At 35.2% G+C, this 24,544-nt stretch overlaps 1 protein-coding gene across 2 annotated transcripts in view; it reads left to right on the top strand.

Moving 5' to 3' along the window:
• LOC115218757 (putative protocadherin beta-18) overlaps nt 1-24,544 on the top strand; it is a 406,105-nt gene that overhangs the window by 250,264 nt on the left and 131,297 nt on the right. The window lies entirely within an intron of this gene.

Genomic DNA, 24,544 nt, shown 5'->3' with positions numbered 1-24,544 from the left:
AGATAGATAGAGAGAGAGAGAGAGAGAGAGAGAGAGAGACAGACAGACAGATAGATAAATAGACAGATAGATACGTATGTAGATAGATAGTGAGGTTGATAGACAAATAGACAAACAGATAGTTAGATAGATAAATAGATTGATAGATAGATAGATAGATAGGTAGATAAATAGTGATGTCGATAGATAGATAGATAGATATGTAGGTAGATAAATAGTGAAGTAGATAGATAGATATGAAAGAGAGGATGTGAGAGGGTTAGGAAGACATAGGATAAATAATTATGATGATATACTAAAAGATAAAATGAGATAAAACTGATTGAGCTCGTGGTGGTGGTGGAGAATGGGATGGAGAGCGTAAGAGCAGAAGATCATCAATGAGAGACAAGTAGATTAATAGACAGATATAAATAATGAAACATAAAGAGATGGAGAGCGATGGAGTGAAGAAGTGAGAGAAAGAGAAGGAGGAAGGTGAAACCAATAGAGAGATGGAGAGAGGTGGGGGGGGAGAGTTAGGGAAGATATAGCAAAAGATGAGGAAGTTAAAGTCTGCCAGATGGAATTATCTTTAGCAAAGTAAATCTTAGGGCAGAGATTCAGAATTCCTGACAAGCGAAAAGATAAAATGGCATGAGGAGCAATTGATTGTTTGCTCGGACCTAGAAACAATGGATTGCAGTGTTCAGATTATTAAAAGTCTCTTGCCACATTGCATTTTTTGCAGAAATGTAGTCGGAGATGATGAGGATTTATTTAAAAACCCACCCCATACTCCCCCCCCCACTGCTCCATCGAGCTATCTCTGGTACCTCTCGAACAAGCTAGAAATGGCACATATATATATATAAAGGTGCAGGCGTTGCTGTGTGGATAAGAAGTTTGCTTCCGAACCATAATGTTCTGGGTTCAGCCCTACTGCATGACACCTTAGACAAGTATCTTCTATTATATCACCAAACTGACAAAAGCATTATTAGGGAATTTGGTAGATAGGAACTGAAAGAAGTCCATCATGTATGTCATTATTTAGTTTTATTTCAAGATTCCTTTCCAATGGAGAAGAAGCTGCTTTCTAATCTACATCCAAGGCTTCTTCATTGGAACATCAACATCAGCAGAGTTTTTTTTCCATGTATGTGTGTATATGTGCAGTATTTGGAGTTAGTGCATGTGCAGGTTTCTGTTTTGTTTTATGTATGTATTCCCTTGCATATAGTTGCATGTCTAGACATGTGCATCTATACTTAAATGATAAACTTTTGGGAAGTCTTACAGATTTTTACTGTTCCATTGATGGCTTGGATTTGTAGATTTTGAATCAGCTTTCTCCTTCCTGGTTGTGCAAAACCTAATTTCTCAAGATTGATACTTTGGCAGTGTGTTACATATCCCAATGTTCCTATGTATGTATGTATGTATGTATGTATGTATGTGTATGTGTGTATGTGTGTGTGTGTGTGTGTGTGTGTGTGTGTGTGTGTGTGTAGGTGTGTGTGTGTGTTTATGTGTGTGTTGACATCACCTGGTAGTTATAAGCAAGTCTTTTTGTTATATATGTGATGTTCTTTGTTCCCAATCTTCTGTGGTCTTGTCATGGGGAAAATATTACCTTACTTGGAAACAAATATCCAGCCCTAGAGAAAATCTACATTAACAAAGTCTGCCTGACCTGTGCAAGTGTGGAAAAGTGGACATTAAAACACTGAGAACAGGAACAAGAAAATAAAAAGAATAAGAATGAAAGAAAAGAAAGAAAAGGAAAGAGAAATGCATGAGACAATAAATCTGGAATTTATAGAACTGAAAAGGGAATCAATAATGAAAAGATCCACGGTGCTGCTTCTGATATATCCATATGGGTGCAGGTATAGTTGTGGTGTGGTTAGAAGGGTCAATTTGTAAGCGTTTGGTTACAGGTTCAGTCTTACTGTAAGGCACTTTGGGCATCTATCTTCTACTTATAGCCTTGGGCTGACCAATTCCTTGTGAGTGAATTCAGTAAAGGAAACTGTACTGAAGCCTATTACGAGTATGTGTGTGTGTTTTTGTATCTGTGTTTGCTTTGCCCCTATCCCACTGTAGTGTTGGTTTATTTACATCCCTGGTTTATTTATATCCCTGTAACTTAGTGTTTCAGCAAAAGAGACTTTAAAAAAATAAGTACTATTTTTGATCTGTTCAACTAAAACCCTTCAAAGTGACCCCCCACCCACCCAGCATGACTGCAGTCCAATGAGTGAAGCAAGTAAAAGATAGACAATTACAAATATGGACATGAGTGAATATTTGTGAATTAGTATCTGAGTTTATATATATACTAGTATTATAACCCGATTTCATTCAGGTCTACTCAGGCCACATTTTAAAGATGAGGAATTTAAAAAAAGAAAACGAAAATTTTATCAAAAATTAAAAAGAAAATGAGGGCAAAAAGCACTCGATTTTTCACAATGAAAAATTGTTTCCTAGTAGCTGGAATTTTGCGACAAAATGTATGTTTATTAAGCACAACAGCCTGCAGTGCATGCTGCCTTGCATTAAAAGCCAATAGCACAAACCTAGAGGGGCTCTAGGCCCCCTTGAATCGATAAAAAATCACTCTTTTTGCCATAGCAACCACATCTTTATAGCTTGCAAATTTTAACCATCGCGGGACTCATCCTCACCATGCATTTAGTATCCTTACCAATTTTCAGCTCGATCCTAGCCTCGGTTTGACCACCATTAACCGTCAAAGCAAAATGTGGATACAATTTTCGTCCAAGGACTGTTTTAGAGATATAGATTATTTCTTATGTGTTTTATCTTTGATGGATTCATAGATTAATCTCTTCATTGCAAATCTACAGACGGGAAAAAAGTGCTTATGTTAAGAGCAAGGAATTATAAATGTAAGTCTTATAATGCAATAGAAGTTGTTTGCTATCAATGTTGTTATTGCTGTTTTGTTATCCAAAATATGTGATGTTACTGTTTTGTGCTTTTTTTTAGCACCAGGTCAGCACTAATTCAGCAGAAATTTAATCAAAAGTGTTCCAACTGTAACCATTCTGCCATTTTTCTAGGCACAGCACACTACAACTGATACTACTTTATCCAATGTGCTCTTGTTTTCTAATAAAGAATGATGTACTATGAGGGAAAATTTGTATACATATGTGAGTGTATACATGTGTGTGTATTATCTTTTTTATTTGTGTCATTGAGTTCATGATGGAACACCACCTTGAATTTAAATCGAACAAATTAACCCCTGAACTTGTTTTTTTTTTTTAAACCTGATACTTATTCTATTGGTCTCTTGTACTGAACTACTAAGTTACAGAGATGGATGTACACCAACACTCGTAGTCAAATGGTAGTACGGGGGTGGGAGACAAACAGACAAAAACACACACACATTTTAAATACATACACATATATATATATATATATATATATATGACAAGTTTCTTTTAGTTTCCATCTACCAAATACAATCACAAGGTTTTGATCAACCTGGGACTATAGTAGAATGCACTTTCCCAAGGTGTCATGCAGTGGGATTGAACCCAGAATTATGTGGTTGGGACGAAATATTTTATCACACAGCCAAGCTTGTGCCTAGAACCATTTTGATTGAAACTCAGTCACCATTCATAGAAACTGTCATTTGTTTACAATCTTCCCATGGCTGAATACAGAGCTGTTCATTGAAGAACTAGGCAGAAATTTAACTTTAGTTTTATATTGACATAGACACAGGCACATATTGCTGATATAAATTGGTGTAAGCTATAAACAACAGTATGGAATATTTTGCTCTTCAAATGAAATGCTGTTCATTGAATTCCAGACACTTCCTTGTCACTGTTGCTTTGCAAATGGAATGAACTGATTGACTTGAAAGGAACCTGTCAATATTGATGCTGTTCTTCATAAAAGTTTGCTGCAAAATAAAAGAGAAATATCAGAATAGATAAGTGCAATGATTCTCATTGTCATTATCATCATTTCACATCTATCTTCCATACTGGTGTGTGTTGAATGTTTTGATAAAAACTGAGGAACCAGAGGACAGGACTGAGTTCCAGTGCCTGTTTGGCCTAATCTCTATGGCTTTCTAATGCCAATCCCTTCATCACACACACACACACACACACGTGTGTGTGTGTTTATAAGGTGCCACATAAAAGCACCCAGTACACTCTGTATAAAGTGGTTAGTATTAGGAAGGGCATCTAGCCATAGAAACTGAATCAAAACAGACCATGAAACTGGGTGTGGCCGCTGGCCTTGCCAGCTCCTGTCAACCTGTCCAACCCATGCTAGCATGGAAAACAGATGTTAAATGATGATGATGATGATGATGATATATATATATTTATATACATACATACAAACATACATCTGTAACATGTTGAAAACAAAGAGACCTATAGGACAGTGGACAGTGTAGTCCTGAATATATTAGAAAGATAGAGTGGTTACAGATAGACTACTTTTTATATTGTCAGCCAGCGAAGTCAGGACTGACCTAGGTTTCATAATCAACAGCTACTGACATTTGTACAAAATAGATTAACCACTATTAGAAGCCAACCAGAGCACCCAATTCATGTGTGACAATGAAGGCTTGCTTTAATGGATCAATATAAGTGGGAGGTAAGTTCTGTTACTTAGGCAACCTTAATCAGTGCTGGTTGTTGAGATTGAGTCAATCACAACAGAGTGACGAGAGTTGGCAGCAAACAAGGATAGCCACTAGAATTGGTAGGCTAGTGATGATGGTCTGCATGTTAGTATAAATTGGATTGGAGATTAAAACAAGAAAAATAGTGAAAAAAGGCTAAAACAAAAGAGGTGTTAATCAGTGTAGTTTGAGATGTAAAAATTTCTTAGGCTGAAAATGACTCTTGTTGCTTATTAAATGAAAGGATTTTCCCTTCCTATAACATATTTTATATATATATATATAATCATCATCATCATTATCGTCATCATCATCATTATCACCCTTTAACGTCTGCTTTCCATGCTGGCATGAGTTGGATGGTTTGACTGAGGACTGGCGAGCCAGATGGCTGCACCAGGCTCCAATCTGATCTGGCAGAGATTCTACAGCTGGATGCCCTTCCTAACGCCAACCACTCTGAGAGTATAGTGGGTGCTTTTATGTGCCACCAGCACGAGAGCCAGTCAGGTGGTACTGGCACTGGCTATGCTCAAGTGGTGTTTTTTCCATGCCACCTGCATAGGAGCCAGTTCAGCGGCATTAGCAAAAAAATTGCTTGAATGTTGTTTTTCATGTGCCACCAGCACAAGTGCCAGTAAGGTGACGCTGGTAACATCTCTCTCTCTCTCTCTCTCTCTCTCTCTCTCTCTATATATATATATATATATATATATATATATATATATACACATACACACACATATACACACAAAGTGTTGATTATTGGAAGGAAAAGTACTTGGTACCATACAGATACTATAGGAATTGTAATTAGCCTGAAGACCCTGCAGACTCACAGGCAGAACTCAGAGTCACAAGAGACTAACTCAACCAATATAAAAAGAATATCTATAACCATATAATCATTATCATCATAAACATTTAATGTCCGTTTTCCATGCTGGCATGGGTTGGACAGCTTGATAGGAACTGGCAAGGCCAGGAACCACACCAAGTTCCATTGTCTGTTTTGGCTTAGCTTCTATGGCTGGAAGCCCATTCTCATGCTAACCACTCCAAAGAGTTTGCACACACACATACACAATATATATGTAGTATATATATGTGTGTGTGTGTCTATATATATATACACATAATTTTACCACTGTTTTTCTACACTAACACTGGTGAGATAAATATATTATTGTACATTATTAAGATATTGTTTTACGATTTCTAGGAAAAATGAAAAGAACATCACTGCTTGTAGTTCTGTGATTTTTAGAGAGACACAGACACATGCACCACCAATGTTTATCCAAGGAAATGGTTGTCCAGTTGGACTGTTGTCAGAATGCAAAAAAAAAAACAGAACCCCAAAACAGTACTGCAATGTCTGTGAGGGCACATGGCTTAGTGTTTAGTGTATTGCACTCACAACACCAAGATCATGGTTTTGATTCCAGAACTAGGTGGTTCATTGTGTTCTTGAGCAAAACATTTCATTTCACATTTTTCTATGATTATGTGGACCATCATGCACTTGTACAGGAAATGTGAATTTGATGGAGAGTGAGCTATTGTACAGCACAAACATTTGATCACTATAAACCAGTGTCCATATAGCCCCTGAGGATCCATATAAGATTTTGTGGGGTCCATGTAACAAACCAGTAAATTGGGTATCCACAATAGTATATTAGGGGCCCCTGAAAAAAAATTTTGCTTTCAATGCATGTATTGGTATGTATTGCAAGAAACAGGTAGGTTTCTTTCTCCAATGTTTGACATAGTTCAACTTACACAGGTTAATTTATAGAAGAAAATAAAGGTATGTTGAAAGAAGTTCATATAAAACTAGTTTTTAAACATCAAATGGCTATGGGATCCACCAGAATAAAATAGTAATCAAAGGAGTCCATAGGTAAAAAAAATGGTTGAGGACCCTTCCTATAAACAAATCAACTGTGTAGGTTGTTCAACAAGAAGTTGCGAAATACTTATCTGTCATTTTCATAAAGGGATTCCACCCCTACATCTTTCTTTAATGTTTCTACCAATCCTCCAATCTAGATTGGTACTTTAGCAAGTACGCTAGCCACCCCCAATAAACCTTAACTATCATTCTTCATACAGAAAGGCATACCTGGAAAATTCTTCTTTGTCATTCATTCCATTGCCTTAATATTTATATTCAATGCTATTGGCAAATTAAATGATCACATCACTTGAGGAATTTTCTGTTGTGTCTTGAGGCAGCAAAATATTCTATGCTTTATTCTCAGTTCACGTAAGTGAGCAGGTTTCTAAGGAATATTTATTACCTAATGGTTGTGCAATAAGAAGTTTGTTCCCCAACTACATGGTTCTGAGCAAGTGTCTTCTACTATAGCTCCTGGCCAACCAGAAACGTGTGAGTTGATTTGGTAGATGGAAACCGAAAAACTGAAAGAAGCCCATTGTGTGTTGTGCATGTATGCGCGTGTGTGTGTGTGTGAGGTTTGATCAAAAAGTATTGAGACTGGTGCTACAAAAAGAAAACTACAAAACATATCAGTTTGGCATTTAATCCCCTTCCAAAGCCATATAATTTATCTAGCCTTGTTTCCATTGATGGGAGCATTCCTGGGACTCATTTTGGGGGATAGTGGGAAGCTGTCTCACCACATTTTCTTAGATTTTTTTGATCAAGGGGAAATATATCCTTACTTGGAAACTGGAGAGGATTGGCAACAGGTAAAGCATTTGGCTGTAGAAAATCTGCCTCAACAAATTCCATTCGACTCAAGTGAGCATTAAAAAATGGATGTTAAAGCAACGATGATGATGATCAATCATGCTTTAGCACATATGCTAGCCCTCCACTTCACTTTAACTATACATTCTTCATGCAGGAAGGTATTTGTGGTAAATTCTTCATGTCAGTTATTCCAATGCTTTATCTATTTATGTCGATGTTTTAGGTAGATTAAATGATCACATGCACTTGAGGAATCTTCTTTTGTGTTTTGGGGTAGCAAGATATTCTATGCCCCTTTCTCAGTTCACTTAGGTGAACAGGATTCTAAAGAATATTTATTACCTATTGTAGACTGGCTTCTCATCCAGTGGAAGATTTATCTCTCTCTCAACTATTTAACACTTCTCATTCCAGAGCTAAGCAACATATTTATGAACTGCTATTGATAATATGGAAACACTGGAGATAAAAATATATATAAGCAGTTTCTTCATAATTTTCTTTAGCAATAAAATATTTAGATAAAGATTTATAAGGATAAAGATTTAAAAAGGCTTTACATAAATCAGTTATGAAGAAAGAAAGGAGCTTATTGAATATAGCAGACATTACAAGTAGAATGAACGGAAAGGGGGTGGGGAGGGACTCATAATCAGATGATTTGTGAGTCACATAAACTCATGGCTGTACAAAAGACAGACTCACACACATGCACATTCACATATCCATACTCACACAGATATGCACACATACAAACACACATGCATTCACGCAATCACACACAAGCACTCACACACATATATGCACTTATTGTACTTAATGTTCAGAATCTAAAGAAGTAAACTAATAAGAAAAAAAAAAGCTAAAAAAAAAATCCAGTTTCTTAATTTAGTATGAAGATCCAGAAAATCAGATGCTATTTGTATGAGAAGAAATCTATGTGGCATCGTCCATCAACAAGAATGGATAAATGGAACATAGAATAAGATAAGATGGTATTGGCATCAGAGATCAGTCAATAAATATTTGCTGAGAGATGTAGCCATGTGGCAAAACGTTTGCTTCACAATTACATAGTTCTGGGTTCAGTTCACTGTATGGCACCTTGGGCAAGTATCTTCTACTATAGCCTTAGGCTCACCAAAGCCGTTTTGAGTGGATTTGCTTGACAGAAACTGTATTGAAGCCCATTGAATATATATATATCTATGTGGAGGTAATTATGCGGATAACCAAGTTAGATGTGAGATCTATTAATATAAATATCTATATATTTATTTATACTTAAATATTCATCATCTGAAAACCTCCACTTTTTGCTTTCTCTTGTTTTGCATGTATACATTTATGCATATTTTGTATTTCATACCCAAACTGCTATATTTAATATGTCTAATTTGTTTATCAGCATGATTGCCTCCACATCTGCTCAACTTGCTCCCTCTTATAGCCATTTTTCACCCTGTAGAATTGATCACCTGTAAAGACATTGGAACCTAAGTTTGAGTCATTTGAGCACTACTAAGTGTTTTCTATACTGAGAATCTCTGGATCTCTTCTGTTGACTATGTGCATCTATGTGCATGTGTCTGTTTGTACCTTTCCCCCACTATTGCTTGACAACTGGTGTTGAGTTATTTACATCCCCATGACTTAATGATTCAGGAAAGAAGACAGAATAGGTTTAAGAAATAAGTACTGGGACTGGTTTCTTTGACTAAACCCTTCAAGTACATAAATACATTTTTACATACATGTATATGTCTACACACATTTACTCACACACATACTTAGATGATTACATACTGATTGATATATATATATATATATGCACATATATGTGCATATATGTGAAGGCACATGGCTCAGGGGTTAGGTCATCGGGCTCACAGTCATGAGGTAGTGAGTTTGATTCCAGGACATGGCAGTGTGTTGTGTCCTTGAGCAAGACACTTTATTTCCCGTTGCTCTAGTTCACTCAGCTGTAGAAATGAGTTGCGATGTCAAAGGTGCCAAGCTTTATTGGCCTTCTGTGCAGTTTCTATGAATGCAATTTCACTCAGAAGATTAATCTGAGGCTGTATGAAAAAAAATCATTTGCTTGAGATGCTACACAGTAAGACTGAACCCCAAACCTCATGGTTATGGAGTGAATTTTTTAATCCTACAGTTTCAGTTGCCCTTATATTCAATCAGAATAAAACTTCTTCCCCATGCTTTGACTCAATAAACCTACATTGAGTGCTATGTTCTGTCTTTACCCCCAACATTCAAATCTTTAGTTTATCCTTCTTCTAGAAATGTCATACTAAGTGCTTCTATAATAAATATAATAAAACAGGTTGAGGTAGGATGAATGTTTTATAATATTTTATGGTTATTACTCATAACTGTTTACACATGTTATTTTCCAAGCTAGAAAGGTCTAGATGTTTTGTTTTTACTCTTTTCCATGCTTTGTTGCAACTGCTAAATCTATTTTATTTTACACGACTGGATGCTCTTTCAAACATCAACCATTCAGCCATGAAATGTGAGGTTTTTTGCACACACAAAAAAAAAGAGGAAATATTGCGCCAACTGTCTCACAAGAAAAGCAGCATTTCAGCTTTAATGTTATGTTAAATGTGGCTTTACTTATACACACACAGAGCCACCCTTGCATACATAACCACCTTGGTTTCTGTATTAAAGAAATACATAATTTTGATTCTCATAAATGATAACTATTGTTGCTAATGATAAAGGTGTATACATACATACTAGCTGGCACATAGATTCTTACATACATATATGTGCCTACACACACACATCCTTAGATGCATATATATATATAAATATATATATATATATATAAAATAAGAAAATGGAGAAATACACCTTAATCAATAATCAACTACCAGATAATACCCAATCATATAATTTAGTAACCCACTACATATGAACATCAAGGTCAAACATAATAGTATAGAACATTTATGTATTAACTTTGTTGGGTGCTTTACCGGCAGTATATTGGATATATGTTATCCCATGGTGGGTTGCACTCACAACCCCTATCTCAATTTATATATATGTATATATATATATATATATATATATATATGTATATATATATATCTTTATAAATATATATAAGGAGAATTCACAAAAAAAACAAAGGATGAAGACAAGTGGTGTAGACAACAAACAGATGTATTAGTTTAACGCTCAGGAAATGAAAAAGTCTTTAACGTTTCGAGCCTACGCTCTTCCACAGAAAGGAACACAGAAAGAAACAAGGAGAGAAAATAAAGAATGTGTAGTGGCTAGCGATCTATAAACGTATACATTTAACGTAATTCACAAGCCACATCAGCATGACCCAACATAAGATGAGACCAGGCTTCTATACTGCATGTACAGTTCCTCTGACATAATTTCCATTTATTCTCAATTTTGCTCACAAGCTTCAGGTTGACTCATAGTTAAGGTAAAAGACAACTTGCCTAAAATTTCATCTGGAACCTAATAGCTTTGAAGTAAACTTCTGCACCACTCAGTCGTAAACGTCTGCACAACCCTAACAGTAACATTATCCTGACCACAGCAAGCATATAATAGTCCCCTCCTCTTCCACCATCTCCTCCTCCTCCTCATCATCATCATCATCATCCACATTGTCATCGTTGTTGTTTTAACATCCACTTTTTTCATGCTTGCATGTGTCATATGGAATTCATTGGAGTAGATTTTCTATTGCTGGGTGCCCCTTTCTTTCACCAATCTTTACTTGTTTCCAAGTTTGGTAATATTCCCCTCCGTGACCAGATGTGTTAGGTCGTGATGACTGCAAACGAATAACATCTCGTGAATGGTTTACAACTGTCACATGATGTCAAGGTGTGCAGGCACACACAAACATATACATATATATGTGTGCATGTGTGTGTGTGTGTGCATGCATATATAATTTTACCATTTATCTTTTACACATTTCACTCATTGGACTGTGGCTATCTTTAAAGGGTTTAGCCAAACAAATTGACCCCAGTATTTATCTATTTCACAGTCTGGTATTTGTTCTATCGGTCCCAGAATTGCCATGTTATGTGGACATAAACAAACCAATACTGGTTATGAGGCAGTGAGGGGGACAAACACAAACACACACAACAGATTTCTACACAGTCTTCATCAACTAAATTCACTCACAAGGTTTTGGTCGACCCAGGGATACAGTAGAAGACGCTATCTCAAAGAAGATAAAATTGTAGGTATAAATTACCCTTAATCAATATGCATTTGAGATTTCAAGTAGTGATACCAGGATATTCCTCTAAATGGGCAAATGACCAATCACTGTTGAGGAGGCATGTATAACTAATTAAATTGACTATTCACTTTTATTGGTCTTTATTTTATTGATCTGGTATATTGTAGCATACCTTAATTTGTCTCACTCCCATATCTGTGCAATGACAAATCAAAAACTGCTCTTCTGAAATATTCCATTAATCTGTTAGCATTCATAATTCTAATGGCATTTGATGTGTTGATATGTTCACATAGAAATAATGAAAACAGGCAAGTGTTTTCATTATTAACACCACTGCTATTAACATTATTATTATTATTATTATTATTGTTTATGTTCATGATTAATATTATTATATTATTAATCAGTAGGCTTACTTTTATTGCTTGTTTTCACTGCGCCGCTGAGCATAGCTCTACATGCCATGAGTACATGTTGTGTTTTTGTTTGCTTTTCGGTTTTCTATTCAATTGGAAGTACTCTCTGTAGTATGTGTGTCGTGTCTTTAAGTGCTAATTCCTGTATCTTGTGTATACCCTGTTGCTGCTATTATTGAAAAGTGATTTCCTGTGCAACATACGTTTGCATTTTCTGGGCACCGATGATAACTTAATCTGGACAAATTTCAATAAAAATACCTTTATGGTAATTTATACTCAACCAGTTTGAATACCAATGGGTTAAATCAATTTTTTAAAAGTAACAATTTCCTCTGAAAGAGCAGACATGGCTGTGTGGTTAAGAAACTTGCTTTGCAACCATGCAATTTTGGGTTCAGTCCCACTCTACAGCATCCCAAGCAAGTATCTTCTACTGTAGCTATGAGCCAACACACATACACACTTTTCAGCACCCCTTCCTATATTCATCTAACAAATGTTAACATAGGCGCAAGAGTGGCTGTGTGGTAAGTAGCTTGCTTACCAGCCACATTGTTCCGGGTTCAGTCCCACTGCATGGCACCTTGGGCAAGTGTCTTCTACTATAGCTTTCGGGCCGACCAAAGCCTTGTGAGTCGATTTGGTAAACAGAAACTGAAAGAAGCCCATCGTATATATGTATATATATATATATATGTGTGTGTGTGTTTGTCCCCACAACATCGCTTGACAACCGATGCTGGTGTGTTTGCACTTAGTGGTTCTGCAAAAGAGACCGATAGAATAAGTACTAGGCTTACAAAGTATAAGTTGTGGGGTCGATTTTCTCGACTAAAGGTGGTGCTCCAGCATGGCCGCAGTCAAATGACTGAAACAAATAAAAGAATAAAAGAATAGGAAAACAGATGTATAAAAGTAATGAAACAGTGTATATTTTGAGAGTACAAATGGGAAGAAGAATACTCATTGTGTTTGGTAAAGACTATTTGGAGGTGAAGTTTCATTCCGTTATTACAATAAATTTAGTAGCCTTGGTTAAACTAGTGGTTTTCAACTGTGGTCCATATAAAATTTTGTTGTTAAAATCTATTTAAATTTTTTTTTATGCAATTCCAAATAAAATTTAATTATATATAGGTGTAGGAGTGGCAGTGTGGTAAGTAGCTTGCTTACCAGCCACATGGTTCCAGGTTCAGTCCCACTGCATGGCACCTTGGGCAAATGTCTTCTACTATTGCCTCGGGCTGATCAAAGCCTTGTGAGTGGATTTGGTAGACGGAAACTGAAAGAAGCCCGTCATGTATATATATATATATATATATATCTGTATGTGTGTGTGTATGTTTGTGTGTCTGTACTTGTCCTCCAAACATCGCTTGACAACCGATGGTGGTATGTTTACGTCTTCGTAACTTAGCGGTTCGGCAAAAGAGACCAATAGAATAAGTACTAGGCTCACAAAGAATAAGTCCTGGGGCTGATTTGCTTGACTAATGGCGGTGCTCCAGCATGGCCACAGTCAAATGATTGAAAAAGAGTAAAAGAGTATAAAAACACTACAGGGTTTTTTTTTATACTCAGCAAATGGTTATAGAGGTCCAGTAGAGTTAAATGGGGATCAAAGGGGCCAATAGGCAAAAAAATGGTTGAGATTCCCTGGGTTAAACTAATGAAGACTGAAATAAACTGGAAACACAGCCATTTCTATTCTTAAAGCGAGAAACTCTGAGTATGAGCTAATAATGTGTTTTGTGTCTGATTAATACTGAAAGTATCAGAAAATATATCAATAATAACTTAAGAAGTGCTATTTTTATAAATTATTTTACTTGTTAAATGATAGAAATAAAGCAGTTATATTCGAGTGTATATACATTCAGATATAACTGCTTTATTTCTATCACACACATACACACACTCACACACACACACACACACACACACACATATAACATATTCATGCATTCACACACATTTACAAATGCATTCACATTTACAAGCATACATCTATGACTTGATTCTTTTTTAATGTAACAATATATTAAAACGCGATGACACAACAGAGATTGTATAATATGGATTTGTGTAAATTAATCCATTGCATTCAGAGCAGATGGCACCACTAAACATACTCAATAAGCCATAAAGCATAAAACTAAGTGATAGATGATATCTGTATCTCAGATAATGACACTGAAAAAAACGTAACACTATTTTAGAACGATTCTCCTATCCTTCATTCTCTCTCTCTCTGCTTTATCTACCCCACTACTTATATGCATGCACGAATTAGAAAGGAAAAGAATGCATACGCAACAAATTAGTTTCAAAAATAATTTTCTTACTAGTTACACTAGGCTTAAGCTTTCAGTTTTACAGTCTACCATTGTATTATTTGGCACCATTGATACCTTTCACTTGCATTGAAAAAAAAATACAAAAGCAAAAATAGTGAGGGGTTGATAATAATAGAATACTGATTGGAAGTTAATATACATAACAGTCGTTACTGTGTGGTTAAGAACCTTGCTTCCCAGCCATGTGATTTTGGGTTCAATATTACTGTGTGGTACCTTGAGCAAGTGTTTTCTATAATAGCCCTGGGCCAACCAAGATGTCATAAATGGGTTTGGCAGATGGAAACTGAAAGGAACCTATCGTGTGCATGTATGTCTCTGTGTGTGTATATATATACGACGACGACGACGACAATAATACAAATAAGAAAATGGAGGAACAGATTCATTTCAGTCATCAACTTACAGATTTTATCAATTCATATTATTTGTTAACTACATAAATAGGAACATCCAAATCCAACAAAATAAAACAATATACATCAATAAGTAAGATAATACCATAAAAATAATACATATAAAATGGATCTTACAGCTGTTTCAACCTGTAGATAAATGTATCTCATTCTGCCAATATTAGTCATATGTATTGAAGAGGAGCAAAATGAAAGAGAAAGTAAAAGAGAGATGACAGAGACAGAGAAAAGATGCACTTAAAAATGAGTTGAAAGCCAGGTTTGTGGATTTAATAATTCAACTTGCTTGCTTCTGTCACTTGGTCCTTTACAAAGTCCATTCTGTAATAAGCATTTAAGTCTACTGTCTGGTGTGGTGATACCTTCCTCTCTTCCAGTCTTGGAGATCTTAAAATATTTTTGCATCTCTTCCCTTTCTCCCTGTAACCTATTCATGGAACAAAATAACAAAACGGTCTCTCTCTCTCTCTCTCTCTCTCTCACTTTGGAAGGCTGATAATTCTTTCTGATAAAAACTCAAGGCCAGTGAATTTGATAGCAAAGGATATTCATTATTATCAGCTGCAATACTTGACTGGTACTTTATTTTATCAGTGGGCAAATGGCTTAGTGGTTAAAGTATTTGGCTCATGATCATAAGGTTGTGAGTTCAATTCCTGGCAGTGTGTTGTGTCCTTGAGTAAGACACTTTATTTCATGTTGCTCCAGTCAGGGCTGGCCTTGTCACTTTCTGTGCCATGCTGAAACTCCCAGATAATTTCATAAGTTGTCCTGTGGATCAAATCATGTCATCATATCCTATGGAGTGCCAGTTATTTTATTTCATCAACGAAGGAAGAGTTGAAAGGCAAAGCTAACCCTGGTGGAATATGAATTCAGAGTGTAAAGAGCCTGAAGAACTATCACGAGGCATTTTGTTCAGTACTCTAATGATTTACCATTCCACTATCTTCACATCGTGGCACTGACTTGAAAACTGCATCAACAGCAACATTGTTAAGAAGCTTGCTTTGCATCTTTGCCATTTCAGACTTACTCCCAATGTGTGGCATTTTTGGCAAGAGTCTTTTACTCTAAATTTTGGTCAATCAATGCCTTGACTATGAAGTTGGCTGTCAGAAACTGTGTGGAAGCCTGTTGTGTGTGTGTGTGTGTTTTCCCACACTGCTTGCCAACCGGTGTTGGTTTCATTACATCACCGTAACTGAACAGTTCAGCAAAGAGGTTAGATAGAATAAGTATGAGTACCAGACATCTAAATAAGTACTAGTGTTGATTTTTTTCAAATAAACCTTTCAAGTGCTATCCCAGCATGGCCACAGTCCAAAAACAAAAATAAGTAAAAGATAAGAGATGGTAAACAGAGTTGTCTTTCCATTAAAATTGCTTATCTTTTTACTCACCCTTCCTTATTTCTTGCATCTTTTCTCTGTCTCTGTCATCTCTCTTTTACTTTCTCTTTTACTTTCTCTTTCATTTTGCTCCCCTTCAATCCCCCACTCTTCATCTCTATTAAAGATAGCTATGGAAATAAATAGCTGAGTTTATGTAATTCTTGAAATTTTCATTATTTTTTTGAAATCTTTTTGTTTCTCTTTATTTTCTTCTTTTTCTTTCCTCCTCTTCCTCATCCTTCATAAGTATATAGAAATAAAATGGGTGAAGTAGAGATGGGATTGTGTTATCTTGAAGGTAGAAACCTCATCACTGAAACAGTTTTAGTAACTGAGTGGTGCAGTGGGTTGTATATGGGGCAAGTTTAGTAATGAGGGTGTAATGGTGTTTCTAAGAATGTAGTTGGGAAAAATGAGAGAATAAATATATTTATGTAGTTACTTTTTATTTATTCTATCATACATTTATTTTTGAAAATTTTTCTTTGCATTTTAAATTTAAACTTTTATTTACCAAAACCATCTGAAATTTGGCAGCAGGTTGCTGAACATACTGGTAGTATTTTTCTGAAATAATCTACAATTTAATCATCATCATTGTCATCATCATCTTTTGTTGTTGTCTTCATCATTATCATCATCAATATTGGTCCCCACTACTGGAACAAGACCCTAAATCGAGTGGTATAGCTGATTAAATCAATTCCAGTTTTTGATGAATGCCTTACTTTATTGATATCCTTTAAATGACTGGTACTGTTTCTTTTAAACTTTGGATTGATGAAATTAATGTTTCATTCCAGTGGGATTTGAATTCAGAATGTAAAAGAAGGCATAATTCAATACTGCAAGGCATTTTGTAGTTGTATGTTTTATTAACTGCAAAATATGGTTTATTAACTGATGTTTTATTAACATATTTTCTCAATGGCCTGAGGTTTTTGTCCTAATGCACTTGTTTAACTAAGGTTCAAAGCAATGAGGACCTCTTGCATAAAGTAAGAAATAGAGTATTCTAAACAAATTCTGAAAATACTGATAATGGCACTTAACTTAGAAGTAGCCATGCTTATAGCAACTTTTTTTTTTCTGTTAGCTTACTTAAAATAATCTTCCACAACAGCATAAATATTACAGAATTTTTCATATGAGTACTATAAAGATTTTATATTCTACATCCCTAGGCTTTGCACTTGATTTTGCTTGTCCTAACCTTGCTGAAATTAATCTAACTAATACAACCTCTACTACTCACTTTAACTGTAATTATACATTCCCTAAAAATACCCTTTGAGCTCTTTTCAATAAAGTATATAATGTATTAATATTAAGTACAAACAGCTAACCCCACTAGTGCATATACTGCACTTACAAGTATTTCCTTCATATTTCACTACAATCAACATACCTGTTCATTCAAGAAAATCTCCAGAAGCACTTCTGTTTCACTTTCTAGTTATGCTTAGAATTTAAAGATTTCAAATGCACAAAATAGCTAAACCTGAAAAATTATTTCTTGCTCTAAATTATTTGCAAGGCATAGAAAACTATGCAATCTCTGTGCCACAGAGGCTTATGAAATAGTCTTTGCTAAAATCCTCAAACTTAATAGGCCCTCAATATAGAATAGGATTGTGCCATCATAAAATTTCAGGACAGATATTTTCAGAATCTTTCTTTGCCCCACAGGTAAATATCTAAGTAGAAAATTTCAGCTTCCTGTTTGACTTGTATTACTTTTGCCATTTACTGATTTACGGCACACATATATATTTAATCAATTTTTTTACACACATCTATATATATCATATTTAGTGTATATTGATAGGCCAGTTATTGTAGTGTCTGTCCTGAGATAACATCACTTATGGATATGCTTTGTTAAAAACAAAATTAATAATCAGAGGAAAGCAAAAAAAAAAAATCACACCTACAATGATCATTGAAAATGCCAGATACATTTTTGGGGCTTTTTCAGTGACATGTACTCAGCCAGTCATGTACCTGGATAAAAATTCACCAGTCCTGATATAGGTAACAATAAATAAAGCATTCACAAATAGCTGAATAAAAATCCTAAATATGCAATTGAGGCTGTATTAAATTAAAATAGCTATCTGAGTATTATACTTAATGTCTATACTTTGCTGATAGGCCAGTTACAGTGGTATCAGTCCATTTCATGACTGACAATTTTTTATATGTAATTTTTTAATGTTCTATTCAATACAATAATTTCCGTTTTATTGTTGTATTTAGGAAAGGTCATTTTGCCAGTTTAGCCAATAAAAACACACGCACTATATATTTGGTGTTACTTTGCTTCAGTGTTATTCACTTTTTACATTAATCTTAATCTTATTTCGGTCAGAGTTCTTTCGTCACACTTCTGTGATCGCATCAGTGGTCCTTTGCTTTCTTCTTTCTTATTTGTGTGTCTCTCCTTACTAACCGTCAGCCATTTTGTATTTCTATTGTATTTGTCTTCATTTGCGCATGCGTATATCTCTATGTGTGTCTATGTTTAGTTAGTGTGTGTGTGTGGGGGGAGTGCCTGTAATATTTGTATCTCTTGTTTATATACGTTCGTGTAATTTCCATTTTTTTTATTGCTAAATTCATCTGTTACTTCTTTTTACTTTTTTTTTTACCTAATCTAATTTATTTAGTAATTCTTTCATGCTTACTCAGGAATGAATATGTCAGACAATCTCTTTGTGGCCACCACTTCTTCTCATGTTACATCCTCACACTGAGGATCTGCATAACCAACACTTAACCTGTATCTTACTCTCCATCTCTATTCATGATTTCAATAAGTATTTCTGACTTTCCCAATTCCACTAATCACCCGATCTGTTTACCCAAAGCTTCTGTCTTTCATTTTACTCTAACGTTGATGCATCTCTATTTTTTATGTGTTTCATTCATTATACTAAAGCCATGTTGGGGCACTACCTTAAAAGGTTTTAGTCAAACAAATTGACCCTCATATTTATTCTAAGTCTGGTAATAAGTTTATCAATGTCTTTTGCCAAACCACTAGGTTGCAGGAATATCAAGCTGTTGTGGGAGTCAGGCATAACTGCAAACACACACACACACACACACAAGTTTCCTCACAGTTTCCATCAACCAGGTTCACTTACAAGCCATTGATCAGCCTGAAGCAAAAGTAGAAATATAATGCAGCACCCAGTCCAGGAATTGAACCTATTATCTTGCTATCAAGAGTGTAACACCATAACCACTAGACTGTATGTCCTCTCTCTCTCTCCTCTCTCTCTCTCTCTCTCTCTTTCTTTCTCCCTCTCTCTCTTTTTCAAACACACACATATATATATATCGAATTATAGCTGACAGTAAGTTTCATATCATCTCATTTGTACGGGACTTTTCCTCCTGTTGTTTTAATATTATGAAGTACTTTAACGGAATTTAAAGTGTCAACCAGTTTAAAATTTAACTATTACATTTTAAACAATTTCAGATGGATGTTATGATTTGAAATATCTTTAATAGGAAATGAAGTGAAATAATGTAACACTTTATATTACAGTTATCTTTCATCATTATCATTTAGAGTTTGATTTTATGCATAAGTAATTAGGACTTGATGTTTTTGGACATATATATTTCCTGTAAGCATTTTTTTTCTTATATAAATTATGGATGTTATTAAGTATGGATGCGCTAATAAGGTTGGCTGTTGTTGTACATATGCAAGTGTGTGATAATTAGCTTTTAATTGCCTGGTTTGTGCCTAAGTGTATACATGCATTCTTATGCTTGTATGCATATGTATATTTTCTTATATATATATATGTGTGTCTGTGTGTGTGTGTGTGTATGTGTATATATATACACACACACACACACACACATATACATATTTGTGCATGCAAATATGTGCGTAAATATATACACACACATATACATACATATATGTGTGTGCATATGTATACACACATATACATGCATGTCTGTGTACCTCTTTGATCCTTCATTAATTTCTTTATTTTTTCCCTTATTTTACATCACTGTCTCCCTTTTATCTCCGAATCTATGAATTCTTGCAATGGTTATTTCCCTTTTTTCCTGTAATATCCCTAATTTAAACACCTCACTTATTGACGTTGCATTTTTCCCAAAACATTTTTTTGTGATATGATTGAATTTACTGTTTTTATATATTTCTTTATTCAATTAACTCCACCCCTTATAGTTATATATGTTCTACAATATTTCTCCATATAGATCATTTCCCCATCCCATATTGGCATTAATATATGGTGTTCGCTAGAGATATTTTTTGCCATTCCTTTATTTTTTACTTATTTAGTTAATCTGGTAATTTTGCAGGAATCCTAGAATGTATCTATAGATATATGTGATGGGTTCAAATATTCCTTCTGCAATTCTCTGAAGAGCATTTTTAATAGCTGAAACAAATTGCATTTTTTAATGAAAATGTAAATAAATACTGTACCGTCTGTAATTAGCATCAAGTTCTTTTGAATTTTTGATTTACTTGTCTAATGATTGTGTTCTTTTTTTCTCTCACTCCCACATGTACATACCTACATATATACATACATACATACGTACGTACATGTGTGTGTGTGTATTTGAATGTGAGTGAAAGAGGTCATAAACATTAGACTAGGAAATCAAAAACTGTGTGGTTGTGTGTGAATGAATATGTGTATGTGAAGTTGTGTATATGTATATATATATATATATATATATATATAATATATATATATATAATATACATGTGTGTTTGTGAGTACATCTCTCTCTCTCTTCCTCTCTCTTTTTTTCATATATGTGTAGGTGCATGTAATCAATAAACATTGAATGACCATTTTCTATGTTGTGTGATTGAGACACAATTTAGGGCAGATTTTCTATGGCCAAATGCCCTTCCCATTGCCAGGCTTCACCTAATTCCAGGTGAGGTAATATTTCTTTATGACCATGGAAGACTGGAAACAAAGAACATTGCTTGTAATGATGGTGATGCTTCATTAAAACAATCACATGATGTCAATTTATGACAATACTTCTCTGCAATTATTCTTTCATTCCATTCCAATATTCCATTATAGATGACACACTTCATATCTCACTGAACACAGAAATTAACTTGATCTTGGGGTGTTGTCCTGATTTGAGGATGTGCTCTGTTTTTTTTTTTATTGCATGCTAACCCTTATTTTCATTGAATATAGTTATAGAGAACTCACTTGTCTTTATATGGGAAGACACTGTCTTGGAAAGGTTGAGTAGCAAGTCTAGGTTTCAGTGATGAGCTGAGGGCAACACTTTGGTTAAGATGCAAAGCGCCTAGATGATAGGGGACCCACTCAGCAAATTTAGTCACTTTTTCTTGTTCATGAAAGTACCTTATGATTAAAATGTGACTTGATTTGATCTGTTTTGCTAGTTTTCATGCAGATTGCCTTGGAAGTCCAGTGTCGACAGAACTTGATTGTCCAAATCAAAGGGGGATCTGCAAGAGAAAAATTTCCTGAGCAAAACCGGACAAACCATTGTTGGCATTTCTGGACACTTCAACCTTCATTTCCATAGATGCAACAAATATTTCTTGCCGCTTTCGTTGTTGGAGAGAACCCTTTAGGTTCCATAAAACATGCAATGACTGATAGAAGGCAAAGAGTAGGATGTAAAAATTTTACCAAAAGTTTTGGAATAAGTAGCCTCAAAATGATGTCAAAAATGGGACAACACTTTCTTTTCAATCATATATATATACTCTATTCAAGAAGTAATAGCATAGGCCTCGATTTATTGGGGGATTACATTAAAGTATTAATTTGAAAGACACAGGCTCCAAGGTCAATAATACTCCTCATCAAAGCCGACACATATCTAAACACAGAGGGCATATATAAGCCATTATAAGCATGCAAACATATAACATACAAAAACATATATATACATGTAATAGTGTCATTTTTGGCCCAAATCAAAGTCGGATAAGTAATTGCATAAATGCATACAGATAAATTAAGATGTCCAAGCTGATGAGATAAGAGTTCGCAATAATCCAAAAAGGAAGTCCCAAATGAATCCAATAAATAGAGTCTTATGGCTGTTTCCAGGTTAGCATGTGTTCAACCTTTTCATGTGTGTGTTTGTGTATGTGTGTGTGTGTGTGTGTGTGTGTGTGTATGTGTGTGTGTGTGTGTGTGTAAAGAATTACTAAGGGATTAGTAATCTGGGCAAAATACTCCTTAAGCTCTCTGCTGATGCAAATACATCAGACTAACAAAAGTCTTCTGATTGGTACAGAACTCCAGGTGGTCCAAAGGCAAGATCTGAAGTTGAAGTCCATCACCAGTTGACTCTGTAAATACACGGTTCCATTACCAAGTTAACATGGTATGTTTTCACAGAGTGATATACAAAGAAAAGCATAAATTATGGATTTTACACGTTTATTTATTTGTATGTAATAGACTTACAGCTGTTTCTGACATGCATTTTAGGTGCATTCATAGTTCCATTTACTCAACCAGTCGAGTGATTTGAAAAGGTGAATGACCTTTACAAATGCCATCATCTTCAGAGTTCATGCAACATCTGTATATATTGTTCAGTTTCATTATTTGTGGGTTCAGCAAAAAAAGGGTTCCATCCAATTAGAAATAAATATTTAATAAACACAGGATTTAAATGTGGGCTACTATAAGCTTCATACTCAGATACTTCAGTAATTAGATGAACTTGTATAACATGCCATGTTTCGTTTTGAGCTTGAACAATTGCAGGATAGTTCACAGCACATGAAGACAGCTTGTCTGACTACTGTACTATCTGAACATGAAACTTATAATAGCTAATGTTTAAATCCTGCATTTATTATATATAAATGTGTGTGTGTGTGTGTATCTTTATGAAATTACAGCTTGGAATAAGTCAAAGCATGTTACTCCATACTTCAGATAAATGCTAGCAAAAAAATCATATAGGTTTGAATCAAATGAACATGTCTTCTGAGTCTAAAATCTTCATAGTTTGACAGCATTGCAAATGACTCCCAACAGATTTCAATCTATTTAGATAATGATTGCTCCTTTCTTTGTCTTATAACACTTGTTTGACCACCTCTCTCTCTCTCCATATATATAGAAATACACACACACACACACACATATATATATCATATACATACATGTGTGATTGAGGAGCAAATATAGATTTAGACACGTACACGTAGATATAATTATAAATATAACTGAACATGTAGAAACATGCATAGTACATGTTTCTCTATGTGTGTGTGTATGTAAATATATATATATATATATATATGAACACAAACATAACAACATATATATATATTTAAATGTATATATGTGTGTGTAATATATATATATATGAACACAAACAAAACAACATATATATATATATATATATATATATGAATCTATCAGAAGCTGTGAATGTGTGCCTGTATGCATCTTGTATCAATTCAGAAAGTGTGCATTCGCTACTTGAGCGTTCTCCCCTTAAATGCACAAAAGTACTTATATATTTCATTAGAGTGGAGTCATAATGGAAGAATGAGCGTAAAAGTTATCGAATGCCAGCAACATCTGGTTGAGATGCTATAAACTGGATTGGCTGCAGGTTGTCCTGATTTTCTGAAGAGGAACCAAAAAAAAGAAAATCAATAAGCTTTCCCAAGAAATCAAGTACAATTCCGGAAATAACAGTTGCAGAATTAGCTGCTGCAAAGGCATAAAATAATCTTAGTCTTGCTGCACACTTCCGTTAGGAACGGCATCCCTACTGCGTCGATTGCACCTAGAAGAGGAGAAAGAGAGAGAGAGAGAGAGAGCGAATGATGGGGGTGGGGAACCATGTTACTTGTTTCATATTTATTATTATTATTTTTTTTCTTCTTAAATTGCATTGTTTTGACTTCTTGGGAACTAAACACTGAACACTGTGTGATGAGATGCTTGCATATACTCTCTTTCTCAGGTGGCGATGGTGATGGTGATGGCGGTGGATGAGTGGGGAGAGGGAGGCAGGGGGAAGGGGTCGGGGGGCAGAGTCTGACATTCCGCATATTTTTGACAACCCTGTTCTCTGCTTTCTTTTCGCCCCCCCCCCCGTTTTCAACCCCCCCTCCCCCCCACCGCTTTCTTATTCTTCCGCCTCTTTCACAACCACCACCACCACTGCTACCATCATTTGCCTTCATCTTGTTTTACCTCATCCCTCTTCTCCTACTCCCCTGCTTCATCATTACCATTACCACCACT

The sequence above is a fragment of the Octopus sinensis genome, linkage group LG14 (assembly GCF_006345805.1).
Source record: "Octopus sinensis linkage group LG14, ASM634580v1, whole genome shotgun sequence".
Lineage (NCBI taxonomy): Eukaryota > Metazoa > Mollusca > Cephalopoda > Octopoda > Octopodidae > Octopus > Octopus sinensis.
This window is presented reverse-complemented; position numbering and strand designations above follow the sequence as displayed.